Source organism: Zea mays, chromosome 1 (assembly GCF_902167145.1).
Source record: "Zea mays cultivar B73 chromosome 1, Zm-B73-REFERENCE-NAM-5.0, whole genome shotgun sequence".
NCBI lineage: Eukaryota > Viridiplantae > Streptophyta > Magnoliopsida > Poales > Poaceae > Zea > Zea mays.
The window spans coordinates 167,672,952-167,693,975 of NC_050096.1; positions in this window are offsets into that span (position 1 = coordinate 167,672,952).

The following is a 21,024-nucleotide window of genomic DNA, read 5'->3' on the forward strand; positions in this document are numbered from 1 at the left end:
ATGTTTTATTCTCGTTAAAAGAGGTAGAAAATCTAAATTTGCTCCTAAGGCTGTAGAAGGTTTTTTACTTGGTTATGACTCAAACACTAGGGCATATAGAGTCTTCAACAAATCCACTAGATTAGTTGAGGTTTCTTGTGACATTATGTTTGATGAGACTAATGGCTCCCAAGTGGAGCAAATTGATCTTAATGAGCTAGATGATGAAGAGGCTCCATGTGTCGCGCTAAGGAACATGTCCATTGGAGATGTGTGTCGTAAGGAATCCGAAGAGCCCACACAAGCACAAGATCAACCGTCATCTTCTATGCAAGCATCTCCACCAACCCAAGATGAGGATCAAGCTCAAGTCAATGAAGAAGAAGATCAAGACAATGAGCCACCTCAAGGGGAGAACAATGATCAAGGGGGAGATGACAATGATCAATACAAGGAAGATGATCAAGAAGCACAGGGTCAAAGACCGCCACACCCAAGAGTCCACCAAGCGATTCAAAGAGATCACCCTGTGAATTCAATTCTCGGTGACATTCATAAGGGGGTAACTACTTGATCTCGAGTCGCACATTTTTGTGAACATTACCCTTTTGTGTCTTCTATTGAGCCATACAGGGTGGAAGATGCATTGAGAGATTCGGATTGGGTGTTAGCAATGCAAGAGGAACTCAACAACTTCACAATGAATGAGGTATGGCATTTGGTTCCACGTTCTAATCAAAATGTTGTAGGTACCAAGTGGGTATTCTGCAACAAGCAAGATGAGCATGATGTGGTGACAAGGAACAAAGCCCGACTTGTGGCCAAGGGCTATTCACAAGTCGAAGGTTTGGATTTCGGCAAAACCTATGCACCCGTAGCTAGGCTTGAGTCAATTCGTATATTACTTGCCTATGCTACTCACCATGGCTTTAAGCTTTACCAAATGGACGTGAAAAGTGCCTTCCTCAATGGACCAATCAAGGAAGAGGTCTATGTTGAGTAACCTCCCGGCTTTGAAGATAGTGAGTACCCTAACCATGTGTATAAACTTTCTAAGGCGCTTTATGGGCTCAAGCAAGCCCCAAGAGCATGGTATGAATGCCTAAGAGATTTCCTTATCACTAATGGCTTCAAAGTCGGTAAAGCCGATCCTACACTCTTTACTAAAACCATTACAAATGATTTGTTTGTATGCCAAATTTACGTTGATGATATCATATTTGGATCTACTAACAAATCTACTTGTGAAGAGTTTAGTAGGATAATGATTCAAAAATTCGAGATGTCTATGATGGGGGAGTTGAAGTATTTTCTAGGATTTCAAGTCAAACAACTCCAAGAGGGCACCTTCATGAGGCAAACAAAGTACATGCAAGATATACTCACCAAGTTTGGAATGAAGGATGCCAAGCCCATCAAGACACCCATGGGAACCAATGGGCATCTCGACCTCGACACGGGAGGTAAATCCGTAGATCAAAAGGTATACCGGTCGATGATAGGATCTTTACTCTATTTATGTGCATCTCAACCGGATATTATGCTTTCCGTATGCATGTGTGCAAGGTTCCAAGCCGATCCTAAGGAAGGTCACCTTAGGGCCGTGAAAAGAATCATGAGATATTTAGTTTATACACCTAAGTTTGGTCTTTGGTACCCCAAGGGATCCACTTTTGACTTAATAGGATATTCAGATGCTGATTGGGCAGGGTGTAAAATTGATAGAAAGAGCACATCAGGGACTTGTCAGTTTTTGGGAAGATCCCTGGTATCTTGGGCTTCAAAGAAACAAAATTCAGTAGCTCTTTCTACCGCCGAAGCCGAGTATATCGCCGCAGGCCATTGTTGTGCACAATTACTTTGGATGAGGCAAACCCTCAGGGACTATGGCTACAAATTGAGCAAAGTCCCTCTCCTATGTGACAATGAGAGTGCAATCCGCATGGCGGATAATCCCGTTGAACACAGTCGTACTAAGCACATAGCCATTCAGTATCACTTTTTGAGGGATCACCAACAAAGGGGGGATATCGAGATTGCCTATGTTAGCACAAAAGAACAACTAGCCGATATCTTTACCAAACCATTAGATGAGAAAACCTTTAGCAAACTTAGGAATGAGCTAAACATTCTTGATTCTCGGAACTTTGATTGATACTTTGCACACATAGCTCATTTATGTACCTTTGATCATATCTCTTTTATGTCTACGACTAATGTATTTTCAAGTGTCATCCTATGCTAAGTCGTAGATTGAAAGGGAAATGGAGTCTTCGTCGAAGACAAGGCTTCCACTCTACTGTATCGGTATCATTTACCCTTCACCGTCACTCCGCACCGCTCTCCACTTTGGTATAAGCTTCACTCATATTCATTTGTACCATTAGGGGAGACAGTAAAAGGGCTCTCAAACGACTCCGTTTTTGGCGATTAATGCCAAAGGGGGAGAAATCTCAATCCCAAAGCAAAAGGACCGCACCACCACCAATTTCAAAATTTTCCATTGATATATTTTAATATATATTCAAAGATTTTTCAATTGGTATATAAATATTTTTCATATTGGTAAAACCCTCTTGAACACTAAGAGGAGAATTTCATCTAGGGGGAGTTTTGTTTAAGTCAAAGGAAAAGTATTTGAAACAGGGGGAGAAAAATTTCAAATCTTGAAAATGCTTCTCAAAATCTTATTCATGTACCTTTGACTATTTGCAAAAAGACTTTGAAAAAATATTCCAAAAGAATTTGCAAAAACAAAACAAGTGGTGCAAATGTGGTCCAAAATGTTAAAAGAAAGAAAGCAATCCATGCATATCTAGTGAAAGTATAAATTGGTTTAATTCCAAGCAACCTTTGCACTTGCCTTATGCAAACTAGTTCAATTCTGCACTTATATATTTGCTTTGGTTTGTGTTGGCATCAATCACCAAAAAGGGGGAGATTGAAAGGGAAATAGGGTCAAACCTTTTCCTAAATTATTTTGTTGGTTGAAATGCCTAACACAAATAATTGGACTGACTAGTTTGCTCTAGACTATGAATTCTACAGGTGCCAAAGGTTCAACACAAACCAATAAAAAGATCCAAGTTAGGGTTCAAAAGACAGGAGCAAAAGAAACCGAAGAGAACCCTGGTCTAGCACACCAGACTGTCCGGTGCACCAGGGGAGATCGACTCAAACTCTTCACCTTTGGGTTTCTGGAGAGCCGCTCCGCTATAATTCACTGGACTGTCCGGTGTGCCAGCAGAGCAACCGCTATTGAGCGCAACGGTCAACTCCAACGGTCGCCTGCAAATGTGAACAGTGCGCGGACAGTTCGCGCAGAGTCAGAGCAGCGCCAGAAGGCGCACTGGACAGTGAACAGTGCCTGTTCGGTGCGGCACCGGACTGTTCGGTGCCCCAAGATGTCAGAGCTCCAATGGTCGAAACCGTCAGAACCCTAACGGTTGGGTGACGTGGCTGGCGCACCGGACTGTTTGGTGCGCCCATCGACAGACAGCCTCCCCAACGATTGGTTTGGTGGTTGGGGCTATAAATACCCCCCAACCACCACCACTCAAAGCATCCAAGTTTTTCAGACATCTCATTCAATACAAGAGCTAGTGCAATCAATACAAGACACAAGTCAAAAGAATCAAAGCCTCTCCAAGTCCCAAACACACTCCAAACATTTAGTGACTAGAGAGAGAGTTTTGCTCATGTTCTTTGAGCTCTTGTTCTTGGATCGCTTTCTTCTTCCCCATTCTTGTTCTTCAAGCACTTGTAATCAAAGCAAGAGACACTAAGTTTGTAGTGGTCCTTGTGGGGTCTAAGTGACCCATTTGATTAAGGAGAAAGCTCACTCGGTCTAAGTGACCGTTTCAGAGAGGGAAAGGGTTGAAAGAGACCCGGTCTTTGTGACCACCTCAACGGGGAGTAGGTTCTCAAGAACTGAACCTCGGTAAAACAAATCACTGTGTCATTTGCTTCATTTGCCTTGATTTGTTTTTCACCCTCTCTCTCGGACTTCGATTTTATTCTAACGCTAACCCCGACTTGTTGTTTGTGGATTAAGTTATAAATTTCAGTTTCCGCCTATCCACCCCCCTCTAGGTGACTTTTAGTGTTGCCGAAGATCCCTCTGAGCAACAACCTGGTGAAGGCAAGTGTCCTCAGACCTATCATGTCCTACTTTACTTTATAATTCACTGCCCTGCATTACATTATTGAAACTTAAGGATTGACTAGTCTATATATACCTTACCCTTGTTTACCTTTTTGGGTTAATCATGGTTAGCTTATGCTATTGCTTTAACTTAATCAATGAACATGATGTGATTATTTATGATACGATGATGTTATCCCGATGAGGTTCTTGTGATTACTTTAGGGGACTCAGGCTGTTTCCTGAGTACCTCTCCGTAAGGACCTGTTTGGGGAGTGACAACCTAGGATAACAGTGCAACCATGAGGGTGGAATGGGACACCCTTAGCTGATTAATTAGAGGAACCAGAGGAGTAGTTGGCTTCGCTGTAGGGCTGTCAATGGGGTCCGAGCACAGTACTTGCTCTGCCGAGGCTGGTTGCAGAGGTTCTCGATTTGGTTTTGTTAGTCACCCTTCCTCTAGGGAGATGTACAATGTTTATCAAACTGGAGAAACCTAACAGGCGGCTATGACCTCAGGGAAATCTTTGTAAAGGCTATGTAGTGAGACCCTACTAGGTCACCTTGGTAGTGATCAATGGGGAGGCTAGAACCCCGGGCAGAATGGGAATCACGGCTTGTGGGTAAAGTGTGCAACCTCTGAAGAGTGTTAGAAACTAGTATATCAGTCGTGCTCACGGTTAAGAGCAGCCTTGGGATCCTCTTCGATTAGAAGAACTTTGGTTACTTTTATGATGATGATTAGCAATGATGGTTATAATTTTGATCTCTGGTATTTCCTCTTGGAGGGAGTACTCCTGAGTAATAACTGGGTTATTACTAAAATTTGGCTCTTCTTATAGTAAAAAACTTGACCAACAAAAAGCAACTACTTAACCTTAACTCCACATACAACTAGTCCACTTTAGCCAAACGGGACATTTGCTGAGTACGTTGAAGTGTACTCACCCTTGCTTTACAAACCTCCCCACCCCAGGTTGTCCCCACTGTACTCAGTGCTCAGGAGGTGAAGCTGGTAACATGGAGGACTTTGAGGAGTTCTAGGACTACGACGAGTTCTAGTTTACTTTAGTGGCAAACCCCCAGTCAGCTGCCTGTGTAGGCTTATCTTCTACGTTTCGTTACTCCGCACTTTGATGTTAATGTTAAACACTATGGATATGTATTAGACTCTATGGATGTCTCAGACATCTTGATGTAGTTAAGTACCTTCCCGTTATTTAATTCGAGCATTGTGTGATGATGTCCAATTATGTAATCGCTAAGTACGTGAGTTCTGATCCTGGCACGTACATGATTTGCATTCGGTTTACCTTCCAAAACCGGGTGTGACATTTACCATAATAGCACTGAGAACTAGCTAGCTGATATCTTCACCAAGCCTTTAGATGAGAAAAGGTTTCGCAAGTTGCGTAGTGAGATAAATGTCTTAGATTTGCGGAACTTGGATTGATCTATAGCATACATGTGTTTTATGCCTTTGATCATGTTTTCTAAGCATTAATGTCTTTACTTGCTTATCTTTGGTGCTCAAGTTGTACATGTCAACCTTGAACCTCACAAGTCCTTATGCACATGGTGCACATGTTTAGGGGGAGGATGTCCTACAACTTGACCCTTTGAGGCTAACGTGGTTGTTTAAGTACTTTTGATATAGTCTCAAAGGTGAATTGAAAGGGAAAAGGTGAACTTGGACAAAGAAAGGGCTTCCACTGCATTCCGATATCAATGTATCTTGTCCCAAGTTGTTATTTGTGTTCTCATTGCCTTTTGCTCCTATTTGACATTTTTGGTAAGGCAATGAGGTTAAAGAGCCAAATCATTCTCATGTTTTGGTGCTTAATGCCAAAGGGGGAGAAATTAAGGCCAAAGCAACTGGATCAGCCAACCACTTGTGAATTTCAAAAATTTTAGTGTTAGATTCTTTGTTTTTGACCGAAACTCTCTTATTCCAAAAATTGTTCTCTTATGGGGGAGAAAATAGATTATGGGAAAAATGGGGAGTTTTTGGCATTTGATCAAATTTTCTCTTGAAAGATCTCTTTATTTTCCAAAACAAGTGTTTTTGATATAGAGATAGGAAAAAAGAATTTGTTTTGTGAAAATAAACCAAGTGGTGGCAAAAGTGATCCAAATATGCCAAATCCTATGTGAGATAAATTTGTCTTCAAATTTGCACATTTTAGCTTATCTTTGAAAGTGTTGTTGCATTTTGAGTTGCTTTTAATGTGTTGGCATAAATCACCAAAAAGGGGGGAGATTGAAAGGGAAATGTGCCCTTGAGCCATTTCTATAAATGTTTTGGTGATTAGATGCCCAACACATATTGTTTTAGTGGATATGTGTTAAAGTGCTAAAGAAATGCAAATCAAGAATCATGGTATGTCATTTGCCTTATCGTATTGTTTTTGGTACTAACATATTCCTCTAAGTGCTAGGAACCTTGTCAAATAAAATGAGATTGGATTGGAGAAGGTTGGCAGTGCCCAGCCAGACTTGCACCAGCCTGCGGGTGCACCGACTGTCCGGTGACTAGCCTGGCATGTCGACGAACTCACTGCTCTCGGGAGAAGTTGGGGACGCTGTGGGTAAAATTCATCGGACTGTCTGGTGTGCACAGAACTGTCCGGTGAGCCACCAGTGCTCGCGCCAACGGTCAGCAACGAGATCAGCGCGCAATCAGTGGGCAACGCGTGGCCAATGCCAACGGTCAACAGGTAGCACCGGTCTGTCCGGTGTGCCAAGCGGACCCTGGCTGCAACGGTCAGCTTCGCCAAAGAAGGAAAGAAATCACGATTGTTCACTATCCAGTGCGCCCACGGACAGAAGGTAACTATTGCCTACCAAATGGAGCTCCAACGGCTCCTAGCTGCCTTGGGACTATAAAAGGGACCCCTAGGCGCATGGAGCAGTACACCAAGCACCTCTTGAATATCCTAAGACGCCGAGAACTCACATTCGCGCATTGATTCACTGTGCTAGAGATTTGAGCACTTTTCTGAGCTGTAACTCCGATGTGTTGCTTTCGTGGGCTCGCTCTCGTCTTGTGTGCGTGTTAGTGTTGCGACTCTTGCTTTTGTGTGTGCTGCTATTCCCACCTTACTCTTGTGGTTTCATTGTGATCGATCTTGTAAGGGTGAGAGGCTCCAACTTATGGAGATTCCTCACAAAGGGGATAAACTTGAGATAAAGAGAACCGTGGTATTCAAGTTGATCATTGGATCACTTGAAAGGGGTTGAGTGCAACCCTCGTCTGTTGGGACGCCTCAACGTGGACTAGGCAAGTGTTTCACTTGGCCGAACCACGAGATAAAAATCGTTGTGTCAACTGCCTTTATTCTTGTGCGATTGTCTTTACTTCTACTCACTTTATAATTGCTCTAAGTTTAATACTCATCTTGTGAAGAGCAATTAAGTGAAGAAGTTGTCTCCCTCTCGAGTCATAGCATCTGGGTTTTGATTGCACTAACATTTCATAAACCGAGTTTGTGTTGTTTAGTATTGATTTTTACAGGATCACATATTCACCCCCCTCTAGGTGCTCTCACTCTTGTAGATGATTTGCCATTTTTCTTGCCGCTTCTCGGGTGGATGCGTTGCCGCCAACTTTCCATTACTCTTCTTAGTGGATGCTTTGCAACTGATGTCATGGGTTTTCATTAGGCGAAGATTTTGTTGTTGGAGGTTTCTTTGACATGTACTCAGGCGAGGCAGAACCTGGGCGCAAGGATGGGCCGGCTTAATGGCCCACTCCACCAAAGCAGCGAGGAAGGAGAGCTGGGTCGTAGCATCAAGGTGTCCCGAGTATAATGTTTTTCTTTTTCCGTTTTTCTTCTAATTTAGAGTTTCGAATTAAAATTCAAATCAAACATTTCAAATTTGGGTTTGGATTCCAACAATCAAAGCAATGCGCCAGCATATAGTGCATAAAAAAATTTGTATTTGTCACTTTTTTGTTAGGAGAAAGTAATTTAAATATAATGTTCATTACTTGATTTTGATCCCTTAAAGGCACCAAAAGACAAGGCAACACAATTAGATTGAGCTTCATCTCCATCCTCTTTAATCTCTCATTCTCAAGGAGAAGGTACACTAAGAGGACGAAGATGAAAGAAGATAAGTAAATAAATTGCAAAGAATATTAAAGCCATTATAAAACGCAAGTTAAACATGTAGAACATGATTTAACCTTCAAAAGGTATTACTTTTCCTCCTTTATTCTATACTTAATAAAAGTTTACATGTGTACCTTAAGCTTCGTAATGTTACAAGAAGAAGGTAAAGAAAGTACAACTTCGTAGGTAGAGCGATGGATCCCACTCTAACCAAAAAAGTGTGCCCAATTCATGGTACAGTTCCTCTATTTATAGGCACGGGATACAACTTCCGCAGAATTACAATCGTGCCTCAGACCTATACATTTAAGCTATCAGGTACATTGAGGGTAACATTGTCTTTTCCTCTTGTTGTATTGATGAATAAGTTTTGAAGGCTTTTCATGATCTTGCTTGGCTTCATCATTCATGCATGCACATCGTCTGTCCGAAGCTGTTATCCTCGCGCTTACGTCTATTAGTAGCTTCAGTTGAAGCTGACCTTCGGCACTGCTCCTGCAACATATGAAACAAGCTAAAAAATAGTTGTTGAGTTAGTGTTTTGAGGACATTCGAAAGAAGAAGGCCCCTAATATGTAATATCCACATAAATAACCCTTTGATTCAAATAGATCTTTAGAAAAAAAATATTTAGATTCAAAAATATAAAATTTGCACATTATAAAGTGTTTGCTTGATATTAATCCAAGAGAATATTCTATATAAACCTGAAACCAAACCTAATAAAGTGGTTGAAAATTTGCTCTTTGTCTGAATTAGAGTAGACGGTACACTCCATGCAATGTAGATGCATGCTCATAATCTAGATGGACTGGTTACGTTGGATAACTTTCTTCTATCAATCAAGTTAAATACTGCATGCTTGCATAGTTTCCCGGTTGTCGGTCAGTTTGAAATTTTGGTGGAGTTAATTATGTCTATCCCAAACCACACAAGTAATATTGATTTTTTTAATAAAAAGGTAAAAACACTAGGCTGTACCACCCTTCCAATGAACATGGATATTAAGTGATCAGCTTTAGTTAATTAGCGAGAACTTAATTTACCTGTCCTAATAGGACACTAGTTAAGTTTGCACGCTATCCTTCGAGAGTGAGAGATGTCTACTGGTACAAGAATTGATTTAACATTTACTGCCTGACTATATTTCGATAAAATGGTTAGTTGGTGACACATTCATATGAGTAATAAGTGCATGTAATTGCTACAGATATATAATAGACATGAGCAGAAATCTAATGTCTCTCCACCCAATGGATATATCGACCGAATCATTGATCTTGCTATGGAAATTGTGTGTAGGATTAGGAAGCAACAGGAGCACCTACATAGCTATACCGTCGGGTGGAAGTAAGATAGAAGCGTGGAATTCATGCCAAATCAAAGTCCAATGTCGCCACTTCTCGGTGTTTGCTTTGCAACCGATGTCATTGGTTCTCATTGGGCGAATATAATTTGCTATTGTAGGTTTCTTCTCTTCTCTGACAGATGCTTTGTTGGCTTGTTTGACATTTGTAGCAGATACTTTGCTGCTACGTTTGCGCCTCTCGTCTTCATGGATACTTGGTTGTTGTTCTTTGATGGTAGATGCTTTGCGCCTTGTTGTGCCGTCTTTCTTGGCGGACACTTTGCCGTAGAGGTCGCTCTAGTCTTCTCTATATATTGGATGCTTTGCTGCCACTACCGCATTCTATGGATGTTTTGCCACCACCGTTTTAATGCTCTATAGGCTACTACTGCATTGATCTCTATTTTTTTGGTCATGGGTTCAGATTGTTGAGATGTTAAGACCGCGGGTCTTTGCACCTTTTTTCTCCCTACTCAAGCCTTGTTCGGTTAATTCCATTACCCATGGATTAGATGAGATTGGAAAAAATTAAGAAGTTTGACCCACTCAATATCATTCAATCTATATGGATTGAGAGCTAACCGAACAAGTACTCAATGTGTTTTGGGATTGATGTGTTAATCCTAAGATTAATTGCGAGAGTTATGTACCTTTGAAACTCTACATTCTCTTATTGAAAAAACGTGCCTCATAGTACGGTTCCCAAAAATAATGAATATATGGACAACGTGTGGATGCTTTTAGGTATGAAATTCATTTAGTTCCAACAAATACATGCTTTTCGGTATGATAACATGCCCATTGTTGGGCACTGGCATGCGCGATCACACTGTCAGGTTGACCTAAACACTCGGAGAGTAGGTAAGAGCACAGGTGCACAACAAGACAGACAGTGAGGATTTGTAGCTTCTCGTTATACGTGCCCCATCCCGCTACAGAACGAGGGTATTTATAGGCCCATCCGGGGTAGGTGGTCCAAAGTATGACCCTACCCCCGCTCACCGACTATATCAAGGGGATATTCCTTATAACGGAGTAATTATAGTGTCGTTCGTACAACAGACAACACACACTAGATTACACACCCGCACGCTACCACAACAGTACTGTGCACGATTTTCGGTGGCCAGGGCTTGGCCGCCGAAAATAACCTCGGTGGCCAGGGCTTGGCCGCCAAAAATAAGGTTATTTTCGGCAGCCACTGACACAGCCGCCAAAAATAACGTTATTTTCGGCGGCCAGTGACACAGCCGCCAAAAATAACGTCTTATTTTCGGCGGCCAGCCTTGGCCGTCGAAAATAAAGTTATTAAAACTGCAGCCCGACTCCTTTCTCTTCTGTCTGTTTCTCTCTTCACCGCGTCGCTTGCTCGCCGCGCTGCCACGCCGCCGCCTGCCCCTCCTCGCCCGCACGCCGGCCCCCAGCGCCGCCCGCCCCTGCCCGCGCGCCGGCCGCCACCGACGTCTGCTGCCATCCCCAACTACCGTCGACCAGCCGCGGCGAAGCTCTACTCCTCCCACCACTCCGCCATCATCGCCAAGCTCTTCGCCATCCAAAGGTTATTTTTTTCGTATTTTATTTCATATTTTTGGCGACCGTTATTTAATTGCCGTCGAAATTAGTATATATTTGTAATTATGTTTTTTGATTAGTGTGTGTGATTAGTATTATTGTTTATTTTGATTTTATTAATACATTAGTGGTATATGTGGTTTAGGGATTAGTGGCATATTGTATTTGTGGCGTTAATTTCATATTAATAATATATTATTAGTTTTACAAGTACATTATATTGGTACGTATAATAGTTGCATTATTAGGGTACGTGGTACTTAGTTTAATTTGATTAATAGTATATCAGTCTGTGTTTTATATATAAGTAATATATTGTTTAGTGGCAGTGAGGTTATGTGCCGAAATTTTTTTGGTCTTGCTAGCTTGCTGTGGGTTTAGAACCTATCCTTGCCTATACATATAGGACCAAAACCCTTGATGAAGTTGAATAACGTTTTCACGATATATGGTTTAGTTTAACAGTCTCAGGCATGGCTGAAGATCGTGCATGGATGTACAATGACTGGAGTAGGAATGGACATCATTCTGATGATTGGGTAGCCAAGACCAAAGATTTTGTGGACCACGTATTCTCCTTGTCATTAACCGGCACTGTCAGATGCCCTTGTAGGCAACACAAAAACAGTATATTTCTTAATAAGGAAAGAGTTAGCCTAGATCTTTATCAATTTGGATTTATGCCCGGATATGAGGTGTGGGAACATCATGGTGAAGTAGTATCCAACCGGAATGTAGAAGAGGAGAAGAACAATGATTGGGCTGGCGATGATGTGATGCATGAGATGCTAGATTCGCTACGTCCAGAATTAAACCTAAACTCCGACGATCCTGCCACACCAGAGGTTTCCAGATTTTTTAAACTACTAAAAGACTCTGAAGGGCCGTTGCATGAACACACAGATGTGAGTATACTCGCTTTTGTGACTCAGCTCATGGCCATTAAGTCCAATTATTTTTTATCAAACAATTGTTACAATGAGATTTTAAAGTTATTAGGAGATGTGCTCCCAAAGCCCAATTGCCTAAAGACATGTACCATTCAAAGACAAGTATCAAAGGTCTTGATATGGATTATGAAAAGATTGATGTGTGCAAAAATAATTGTATGCTTTTCATGAAGGAGCATGCATGAGAGAAAAAATGTTTGAAATGTGGACAATCTAGATTTGTGGAAGTTGTTAATGATGAGGGTGACAAGGTGATGATAGATGTTGCACATAAGCAGCTCTGTTACTTGCCACTAACTCCTCGAGTGAAACAGTTGTTTCTATCTAAAAAACGGCTATGCACATGCAATGGCATAAAGAAGGTGTCCGTGGTAACGATGACCTAATCGTGCACCCTTCAGATGGGGGTGCTTGGAAGGCTCTCGACACTTTTGATCCAGACTTTGCAGCTGATCCGAGGAATGTTTGAATCGACCTCGCAATCGATGGCTTCACACCTTTTGGTCAAATGGCATCATCATACTCATGTTGGCCCAACTTTGTTATTCCATACAACCTTCCACCTTCTCTTTGTATGAAATATGAATTTATATTTCTTTGCTTAATCATTCCTGGCCCAGACTATCCTGGAAAGAAACTCAATGTCATGTTAAAACCCTTGATTGAAGAGTTGAAGGAGCTTTGGAAAGGAGTTGAAGCATACAATGTTTTTAAAAACAGATATTCAAACTTTGAGTTGCGTATTTGTGGTCGGTGCATGACTTCATGGTGTATGCTATTTTTAACGGTTGGAGTACACATGGTAGATTGACATGTCCATATTACAGTTTCGATACATATTGCTTCCGTCTTGCTCATGGTGGAAAGATCACTTACTTCGATTGTCATCGACGCTGGTTGCCTAGGAAACACCCCTTTAGGAGCGATAAGAAAAACTTTATAAAGAACAGCGTGGTCACCAAAGGACCGCCTAAATGTCTTAATGCAGAAGAAATATATGCTCAGCTGAACAACCTTGTCCTAAATGAAAAGGGGGACAAGTATGAAGGATTCGGAGTGGATCACAACTGGACACATATCTGTGGTCTCTGGGAGCTCCCTTATATGTCGTTCTTGACTCTTGTGCACAACATTGATGTCATGCACCAAGAAAGTAATGTTGTTGAAGCCCTCATACACACCTACATGCATTTTTAAAAAACAAAAGACAATCTGAAAGCTCAAAGAGATCTAGCAATGCTTTGTAACCAACTAACCCAAGTGCTCAATGACAACGGCAAGCCGCCACGTGCCTTGTTCTGTCTTACCTCTAAAGGCAAGATCGAGGTAATGAGATGGATGAAAAAAAATTCGGATGGTTATTCTGTGGGCTTGAAAAGATCTGTGAATTTGAAAATAGGAAAACTAACTGGGTTAAAGAGCCATGACTTCCATATATTAATGGAGAGGATTATCCCTGACATGTTTCGTGGTTACATGCTCGACGCCATGTGGCAAGCAATAGCTGAGCTAAGTTATTTCTACAGGTAGGTCTGTGCCAAAGAAATAAGTAAAAATGTTGTGGAGAAGTTGGAGAAAGAAATACCAGTGTTGTTATGCAAGCTAGAAAAAAATATTCCCACCTGGATTCTTCAATCCGATGGAGCATCTACTTATTCACATTCCATATGAGGCAAACGTTGGTGGACCTATACAATATAGGTGGATGTATCACATTGAACGTGCACTCAAAAACCTGCGAGGCATAGTTCGAAATAAGGCTAGAGTAGAAGGATGCATCTGAAAGTCGCCTAGAGGGGGTGAATAGGCGTAATCTGAAATTTACAACTTAAAACACAAGCTACAAGCCGGGGTTAGCGTTAGCACTTAAATAAAGTCCGGGAGAGAGGGGAAAACAAATAAAATGAAGGACAAGCGAATGAACACAGTGATTTGTTTTACCGAGGTTCGGTTCCAAAGAACCTAGTCCCCGTTGAGGTGGTCACAAAGACCGGGTCTCTTTCAACCCTTTCCCTTTCTCAAACGGTCGCCTAGACCGAGTGAGCTTTCTCCTTAATCAAACGGGTCACTTAGACCCCGCAAGGACCACCACACACTTGGTGTCTCTTGCTTTGATTACAAGTCTCTTGGGAACAAGAATGAGGAAGGAATAAAGTGATCCAAGCAACAAGAGCGCAAAGAACACAAACAAACACTCTCTCAAGTCACTAGGTGGTTGGAATGATTTTGGGGACTTGGAGAGGCTTTGATCTTTTGATTTGTGTCTAGAAGTGAATGCACTAGCTCTTGTATTGAATGAGAACTTCAGAAAACTTGGATGCTTGGAGTTGTGGTGGTTGGGGGGGGTATTTATAGCCCTCAACCACCAACAAGCCGTTGGGCGATGGGCGCACCAGACAGACACTGTAGGCTGTCCGGTGCGCCGCCACGTCACCCAACCGTTAGGGTTCGGGAGCTGTCGACCGTTGGAGACTTTGTCCTCATGCGGCACCAGACAGGTCCTGTTCACTGTCCGGTGCGCCTCTGACACTGCGGCTCTGACTCTGCGCGCACTGTGCTTCACTGTTCACGCGTCAGGGCGCCGTTGCAGTCGACCGTTGCGCTGGATAGCCGTTGCTCCGCTGGTGCACCGGATAGTCCGGTGAATTATAGCGGAGTGCGCATGTTGAAAACCCGAGAGTGGCTGGTTCATCTTTGTACGGACATGGTGCACCGGACACTGTCTGGTGGCACACCGGACAGTCGGGTGTGCCAGTCCACAGCACACTCAAGTTCCTTTGCTCCTTTGTATTTGATCCCTAACTTGAATATTTATTGGTTTGTGTTGAACCTTTTGCACCTATACAACATGTACTCTAGAGCAAACTAGTTAGTCCATATATTTGTGTTGGGCATTCAACCACCAAAATTAATTGTGGGAAAAGGTTAACCCTATTTCCCTTTCAGCATCGCTGAATCTTTTTTGCTAAAGGAGGTTTCATACTTCATGAGTGTGTATTTCGCAGAGGAACATAATGTCTCACAACGGGAATTCTACTGATTCCCGTTGGCCATGGTAATTCCCGTCGGCCAGAGCGAAAGCCGTCGGGAATAGACTAATTCCCGTCGGCCACAAAATAGCCGACGACCATTATTTTAATTCCCGTCGGCCCCGTCCCAAGCCCACGGGGATTAACTAATCTCCATCGGCCCTGTGCTAACAACCGACGGGAATAAGCCATAAACCGACGGGAATATGTAATTCCCGTCGGTTTAAGGCTTATTCCCGTCGGTTCCTGGCCGACGGGAATTAATTGATTTCCTGTAGTGTCTATGATGCTACCATGCGATACAATGTCGATCAGGAACCTCCTGTCAGTGATCTCAACATTTTCCAATGGAAAGGCACAACTACTAGTAAGGGCACGTTCTACCACCTTAGCATGGATGAAAGAATGTCCGCATTGCTATACATGTACTCGAATATGGAAGAGATGGAGCCGTATTTCATGTAAGTCTTTATTTTGCCCCATAATTTCTTTGCCAAGGAGCCATATTTAATTACTTATTTGTCGTATAGTAAGTTCGACAAGGAAAATTGGACTTATTCCCATTAGCCTACAAGCAAACAACTAGATACGATGCGACGACATGGGAGGCAAGGAAGACCTAATTTTGTTGACTGGTTTCAGGAGCATGTAAACTCTTTATATTCCTTACTTTTATGTCATTTAGCCTTTTACGCGAGGTAGTCATTTTAACTGTATATTATTTGCAGTGCACAAAGACTCCTAACATACACGAGGACTTGAGACAACTATCTTATGGGACGGTGACTTGCAGAATCTTTTGTCGATACGATGTGAATGGTTTCCGTATTTGTTCAGACCAATTTGAGAAGTCTCATCCTCGTGCAGCCACACGTAACACTGGAGTTCTGACTAGGGCACTCGATGCACTCGGAAGAGAAACTAATTATTATAGCATCATTCAAAACATCCTAGAGTTTAATTTTGCAGGGAACAAAACTTTGAAATTAGTATTCTTTCTATGTGATTGGTTTGACAGCAATAATGGGATTAGACAAAGTCAATATGGCATAACTGAAGTAAAGCACAAGGAACGACTTTGATGCCATGATAATTTTATCCTTGCACACCAATGCGAGCAGGTCTACTATATGTCGTACCCAAATCCGAAGTTTAAAGCATGGTGGGTAGTTCAGAAGGTGAACCCTAGGGAACGTTTACATACTCCTTGCACTGCTGGTTATCAATTCGAAGACGAACAAGCCGATGATGTTTATCAAGAAGAAGAATTGCCAACCACTTTTACTATCGATGAGGGTGTTGCACTGAATTCACTAGTTGGAGACTGTAACGATGTCACTGCTGATGAGTGTGTTGCACCGAAACGAAAATGAAATCCAAGGAACAAAAAAGCCACATTGCGAGCTTTGGATCGAAGAAGACTCCTTGATCGTGATTCCGATGAATTTTGATGTGTAATGCATAATTTAATTTTATGTGATTTATTATTTGTTTTTTATTAATTCACTTAGTTTTATGGAGCTAATACTTGTAATGTTTTTCTATTGAACAGGATGAGTGGTAGGAAAACAAAGCACACTACTAGGGGATTTCTTAATGTGGCTAGCAGGATAGTCCCTGGTGCACGTTCCCTTTTCCAAGGGTTTTCTTCTAGCTAGAGCAGACAGGAGGCGTTGCTGAGACACGCCTGGCTAGAACTACGTGATACACCTATTGCTCTATAACGGAGTACTGATGTAAATGTTTATGTAATTGATCTTATTTGTCAATCACTTATATATAAATGTGTCTTACATGTCTCTATTTCATGTCCATAAAAAGAGGAGGACGAAGAGTAGGAGGTGCAACACCATGAGGAGGAGGAGGTGCAGGCCCATGAGGAGGAGGAGGTCGCTCTAACACCCTGGATTTGGGGGTATAAAATTTCTTTCTTATGATCATCCAAATTCAGGTGTTACTCTTCTCTATCTCACTCTAGTTTCTCTCTTTCTAGTTTTTTCTCTCTCTCTCTCTCTCTCTCTTTCTTTTAATTAGAGTTAGTTGTATTAGTGAAGGATTATCTATTTTATTTTGCCCAAAACATATGAGTCATGGAATATTGCATTATATTGAGCCTAAATATTCTTTGAATTGTTGCATATATTTGATTTGATTTGAATTTGAAACTTGTTGGAGGTCTGCTTCGTCGCCGAAGGTCTTGTGAGAAGAAACACCTTCGGAAGGCCAGAACACAATGCCGAAGCTACCAGTCAAGGAGCTTCGTAGCGTATCTCCAGATGCACCGACTTAAAGATGAAATGACCAATCGGCCCATAACAACCTGTGTTATGATTGTAACCATTTGTAAAGGGCATGAATGTAATTTCTCACAGGCTGTGTCCTGTGCCTATAAATAGATTAACAGTATCTCCGTACTGTTCACGCTTTCGCATCTTACTTTTGCTCTTGCCTTCTGTCGCACTCAAGGTACAAATGTAACTGTTGGGGACTTGTTCTCAAATGCTATGAGTTAAGAACAAGGCAACACAGAAAATGTTAATCGATAAAGTCCTTCGTCTTACAGAGCATTATTTACCTTAGGATATAATGATTGTCAGACGAAGGTTATGAAGGACATACTTTCGTAAACACAACATACGATGATGAAGAATGAATCATAAGGAACATAGACAATTATATATATATATATTATTATCAACTTATTTTTGTATTACTATTATTATGAAGAAACAGGAACGACATCAAATTACAAATGTACCTTCAGCTTGAAAGAAGATGAAAGTACAGGTATGACGCAAAAACAAGTGCCAAGTCAGCGTGAACAGTACGGGGGTACTGTTGACCTATTTATAGGCACGGGACACAGCCCATATAAAATTACATTCATGCCCTTTACATTTGGTAATAATTCTATAGTAATCCACCGAGGTCTGAATAGCCTTTTCATCTTTAAGTCGGTTTCTTTTTCTGCTACCACGCCGAAGCTTTCCCGCTCACACCTTCGACGTTGTATCAACCTTCATATTTCTTTGGGCTTCTCCTACTGCGATATCGACTCGAGTCCGAAGATACCTGTTTACACATTATACTCCAGAGACACTGTTAAATCTTGTTTTTGAGGACCTTCGGAAGCCAAAGGCCCCCAACAGTAGCCCCTCGCAATATTAATTTGTTAAAATGATAAATTTAGATTGCGACATGGACAAAGGCTTTAAGCCGAAGGTCCGAAAAAACACCTTCCCTTTGCTAGAATAGCAACATTCATTGACAAGCGGGGTCTTTCAATTTTTGACGCACTGGGCGTATAAATAAGAGCATACCGCGAGCTCATTTGGCACGCTCTCTTGCCATCTGCTCTCGCTCACTCAATTTTTAGCTCTTGCGCACCAAGATTTGCTTAGCTTTTTAAGTTTTTAAGCTTCGGCGTTGAAAACAGTTTTTAGTGTTTGCGAAGATGTCTGAAGATAAGAAGGCTGCTGCCGAGATGAAGCTGAGTCTCTCTGAAGAAAAGAACCTGGGGTTTCTTATAGCAATGTCGAAGACCAACACAGAAAAAATCACCAAAGAGATTTTAGAAGGTTTGTCTGAAGATACTGATGATAGCGACAGTTATGATGTGGATAGTGGTGATGAAGACTCCGAAGATCGCCCCTAGCGACCAAGCCATTCAGTTTTTGGCAAATCAGGTATCAAAGAAAATCACCTTGTCAACATGAGGGGAAGATACTTCCGGGATTTATCCATTGTGAGGGTCGACGAAGGAGAGAAAACTTGCCCAACCCCTGAGGAAAATGAAGTCGTAGTGTTCCGAAGCTTTTTGAAAGCTGGACTACGATTTCCCCTGAGCAGCTTTGTCGTAGAAGTGCTGAAAATGTTTGAAGTCTATCTTCATCAACTTACCCCCTAAGCAATTATAAGGCTGAATATCTTCGTGTGGGCCGTGAGAAGCCAAGGTCTAGAACCTGATGCGAAAAGTTTCTGCAACATACACGAATTATCTTACGAGACAAAACCCTAGGGTAAGGAACAGTATCACAATAATTTTGGCTGCTACGGTTTCGTTTCTCGGTCTGGGTCAAGCTGTCCCGTGCCAACATTTCGGAAGAGATGGCCCGGCGATTGGATGACAGAATGGTTTTATGTGAAGAATGACTTGAAAGCACGGGAAGATATCAAAGGTATAATTATGCGCCCTATTTGGCAAAGTTTCGGCCTGCGAAGGCCGAAGGTTGAGATGAATGAAGCTGCCGAAGATTGTCAGAGAGCCTTCGGAGTTATTTGTTCTTTTATTGGAACGAGAGATTTGGTCCAAGAACATATTGCCTTCAGAGTATGGCCTCGCGGAAAAATGGGAAATGCCGCAAGAAACCATAAAGGAGGCTGACGAAGGTGGGCATATCAGGCTGAAGTATACTTTCAAGTTCGGAGATAAATTCGTTGAGCCAGATGATGACTGGCTAAAAAGCATTGAAAATTTAAGTGATGAACTACTTGGGGCTTACTCGAAGGCCAAAGATACTGCATTGTCAGCAGCCTTCGGAGGCCGGAAAAGGAAGAGACTGAACCGAGTGTTTGACGCAATTGGGTTCGTCTACCCTGACTATCGTTATCCCATTCGAGGGCAGAAAAGAAAAGGCACAACCTCTGTGAAGGAAGAAGCTGCAACTGCTCCTAGTGAGCCAGCACCGAAAAGAAAAAGGATAAAGGTCCTCACACATCGGCCACGCTATATTGAACCAGCCTCGGTGCCTGAGTTCACCGAAGATACCTCTTCGGCCACCGAAGCTGAAAAGCCAACCAAGCCAACCTTGCTGCCAAAAGTCGCAGAAATGGCCGAAGCGCCAACAGAATTGAAAGAACCAAAGACTTTGTTATCAGAAACCAAAGAGATGGCCGAAGCACCATCGTCAGAAAAAATGGAAGAAGCAAAAGGATCAGCTGAAGGATCAAAAATATCAGAAGTTTTAAGTCCTTCAGCAAATGTTGAGACAACAAAAATCCAAAAGGGGCCAGCGGTGACTCCGAAAAGAAAGAGAATGGTCAATGTGCTAGATGTTCTGGAAACAATTAAATCCTCAAGCACAACTCCGAAGAAGACTGTTTCAACTTCCGAAGCGAAAACTGAAATTTCTGATACTAAGGCTCTAGAGCAAGAATCTGAAGCTGAAGCTGGGCCCTCAGAGGCCACGAAGGTAAAATCCTTGGAAACCGAAGAAAAAATAACGAAGCTAATCTTTGAAGAAATCAGCGTTGTTGCCCCCGAAGCATCCCCCAAAGACCTTGATTATATTGTTCGTCATGCTTCGGGGAAAAAATTATCAGAAAAAGAAAAACAAGAGGCCTAGCTTTATGCCCAAAAACTGAAGTATCCAAAGGGGGCGCTAATATTCAACGGCAGTGGAGAAGAAGACTTTTTGTATTGTCTCCCTGACAGCAAGGAGATTTCTGTCTGTCGGGAGATGAGCAAGAGCTTCGGATTCCCAACACTAGAAGACGGGCTCTCAGTGTTGTCAAAAAATGAACTAGCCGACAGCCTGGCATATAATAGCTTAAAGGTGCAAAAATTGAGGTTTTTGTATTTTTTCTTGAGACCAAAATTTTTCGTTTGCTTAACTCTATTGACGCAGGCACACTTTTCTTTGCAGGGCCTTATACTTAGCAATGCCCTCAAGGCCCAAAAAGATGCCGAAGACGAAGGGTGCACTATTGCCCTGAGCAACCTGCGTTCCGAAGTAATTGAACTGAGGAACGAAGGTCTCGAAAAAGATAAAATATTACATTCATTGATAAATAGAATAAAAGTAGACGAAGCTACTTTTAAGGGTCAAGCTGAGGCTCAGAAGCGTGAAATCGAAGATCTTCGAAAACAGCTAGCCAGAGCTAGGGA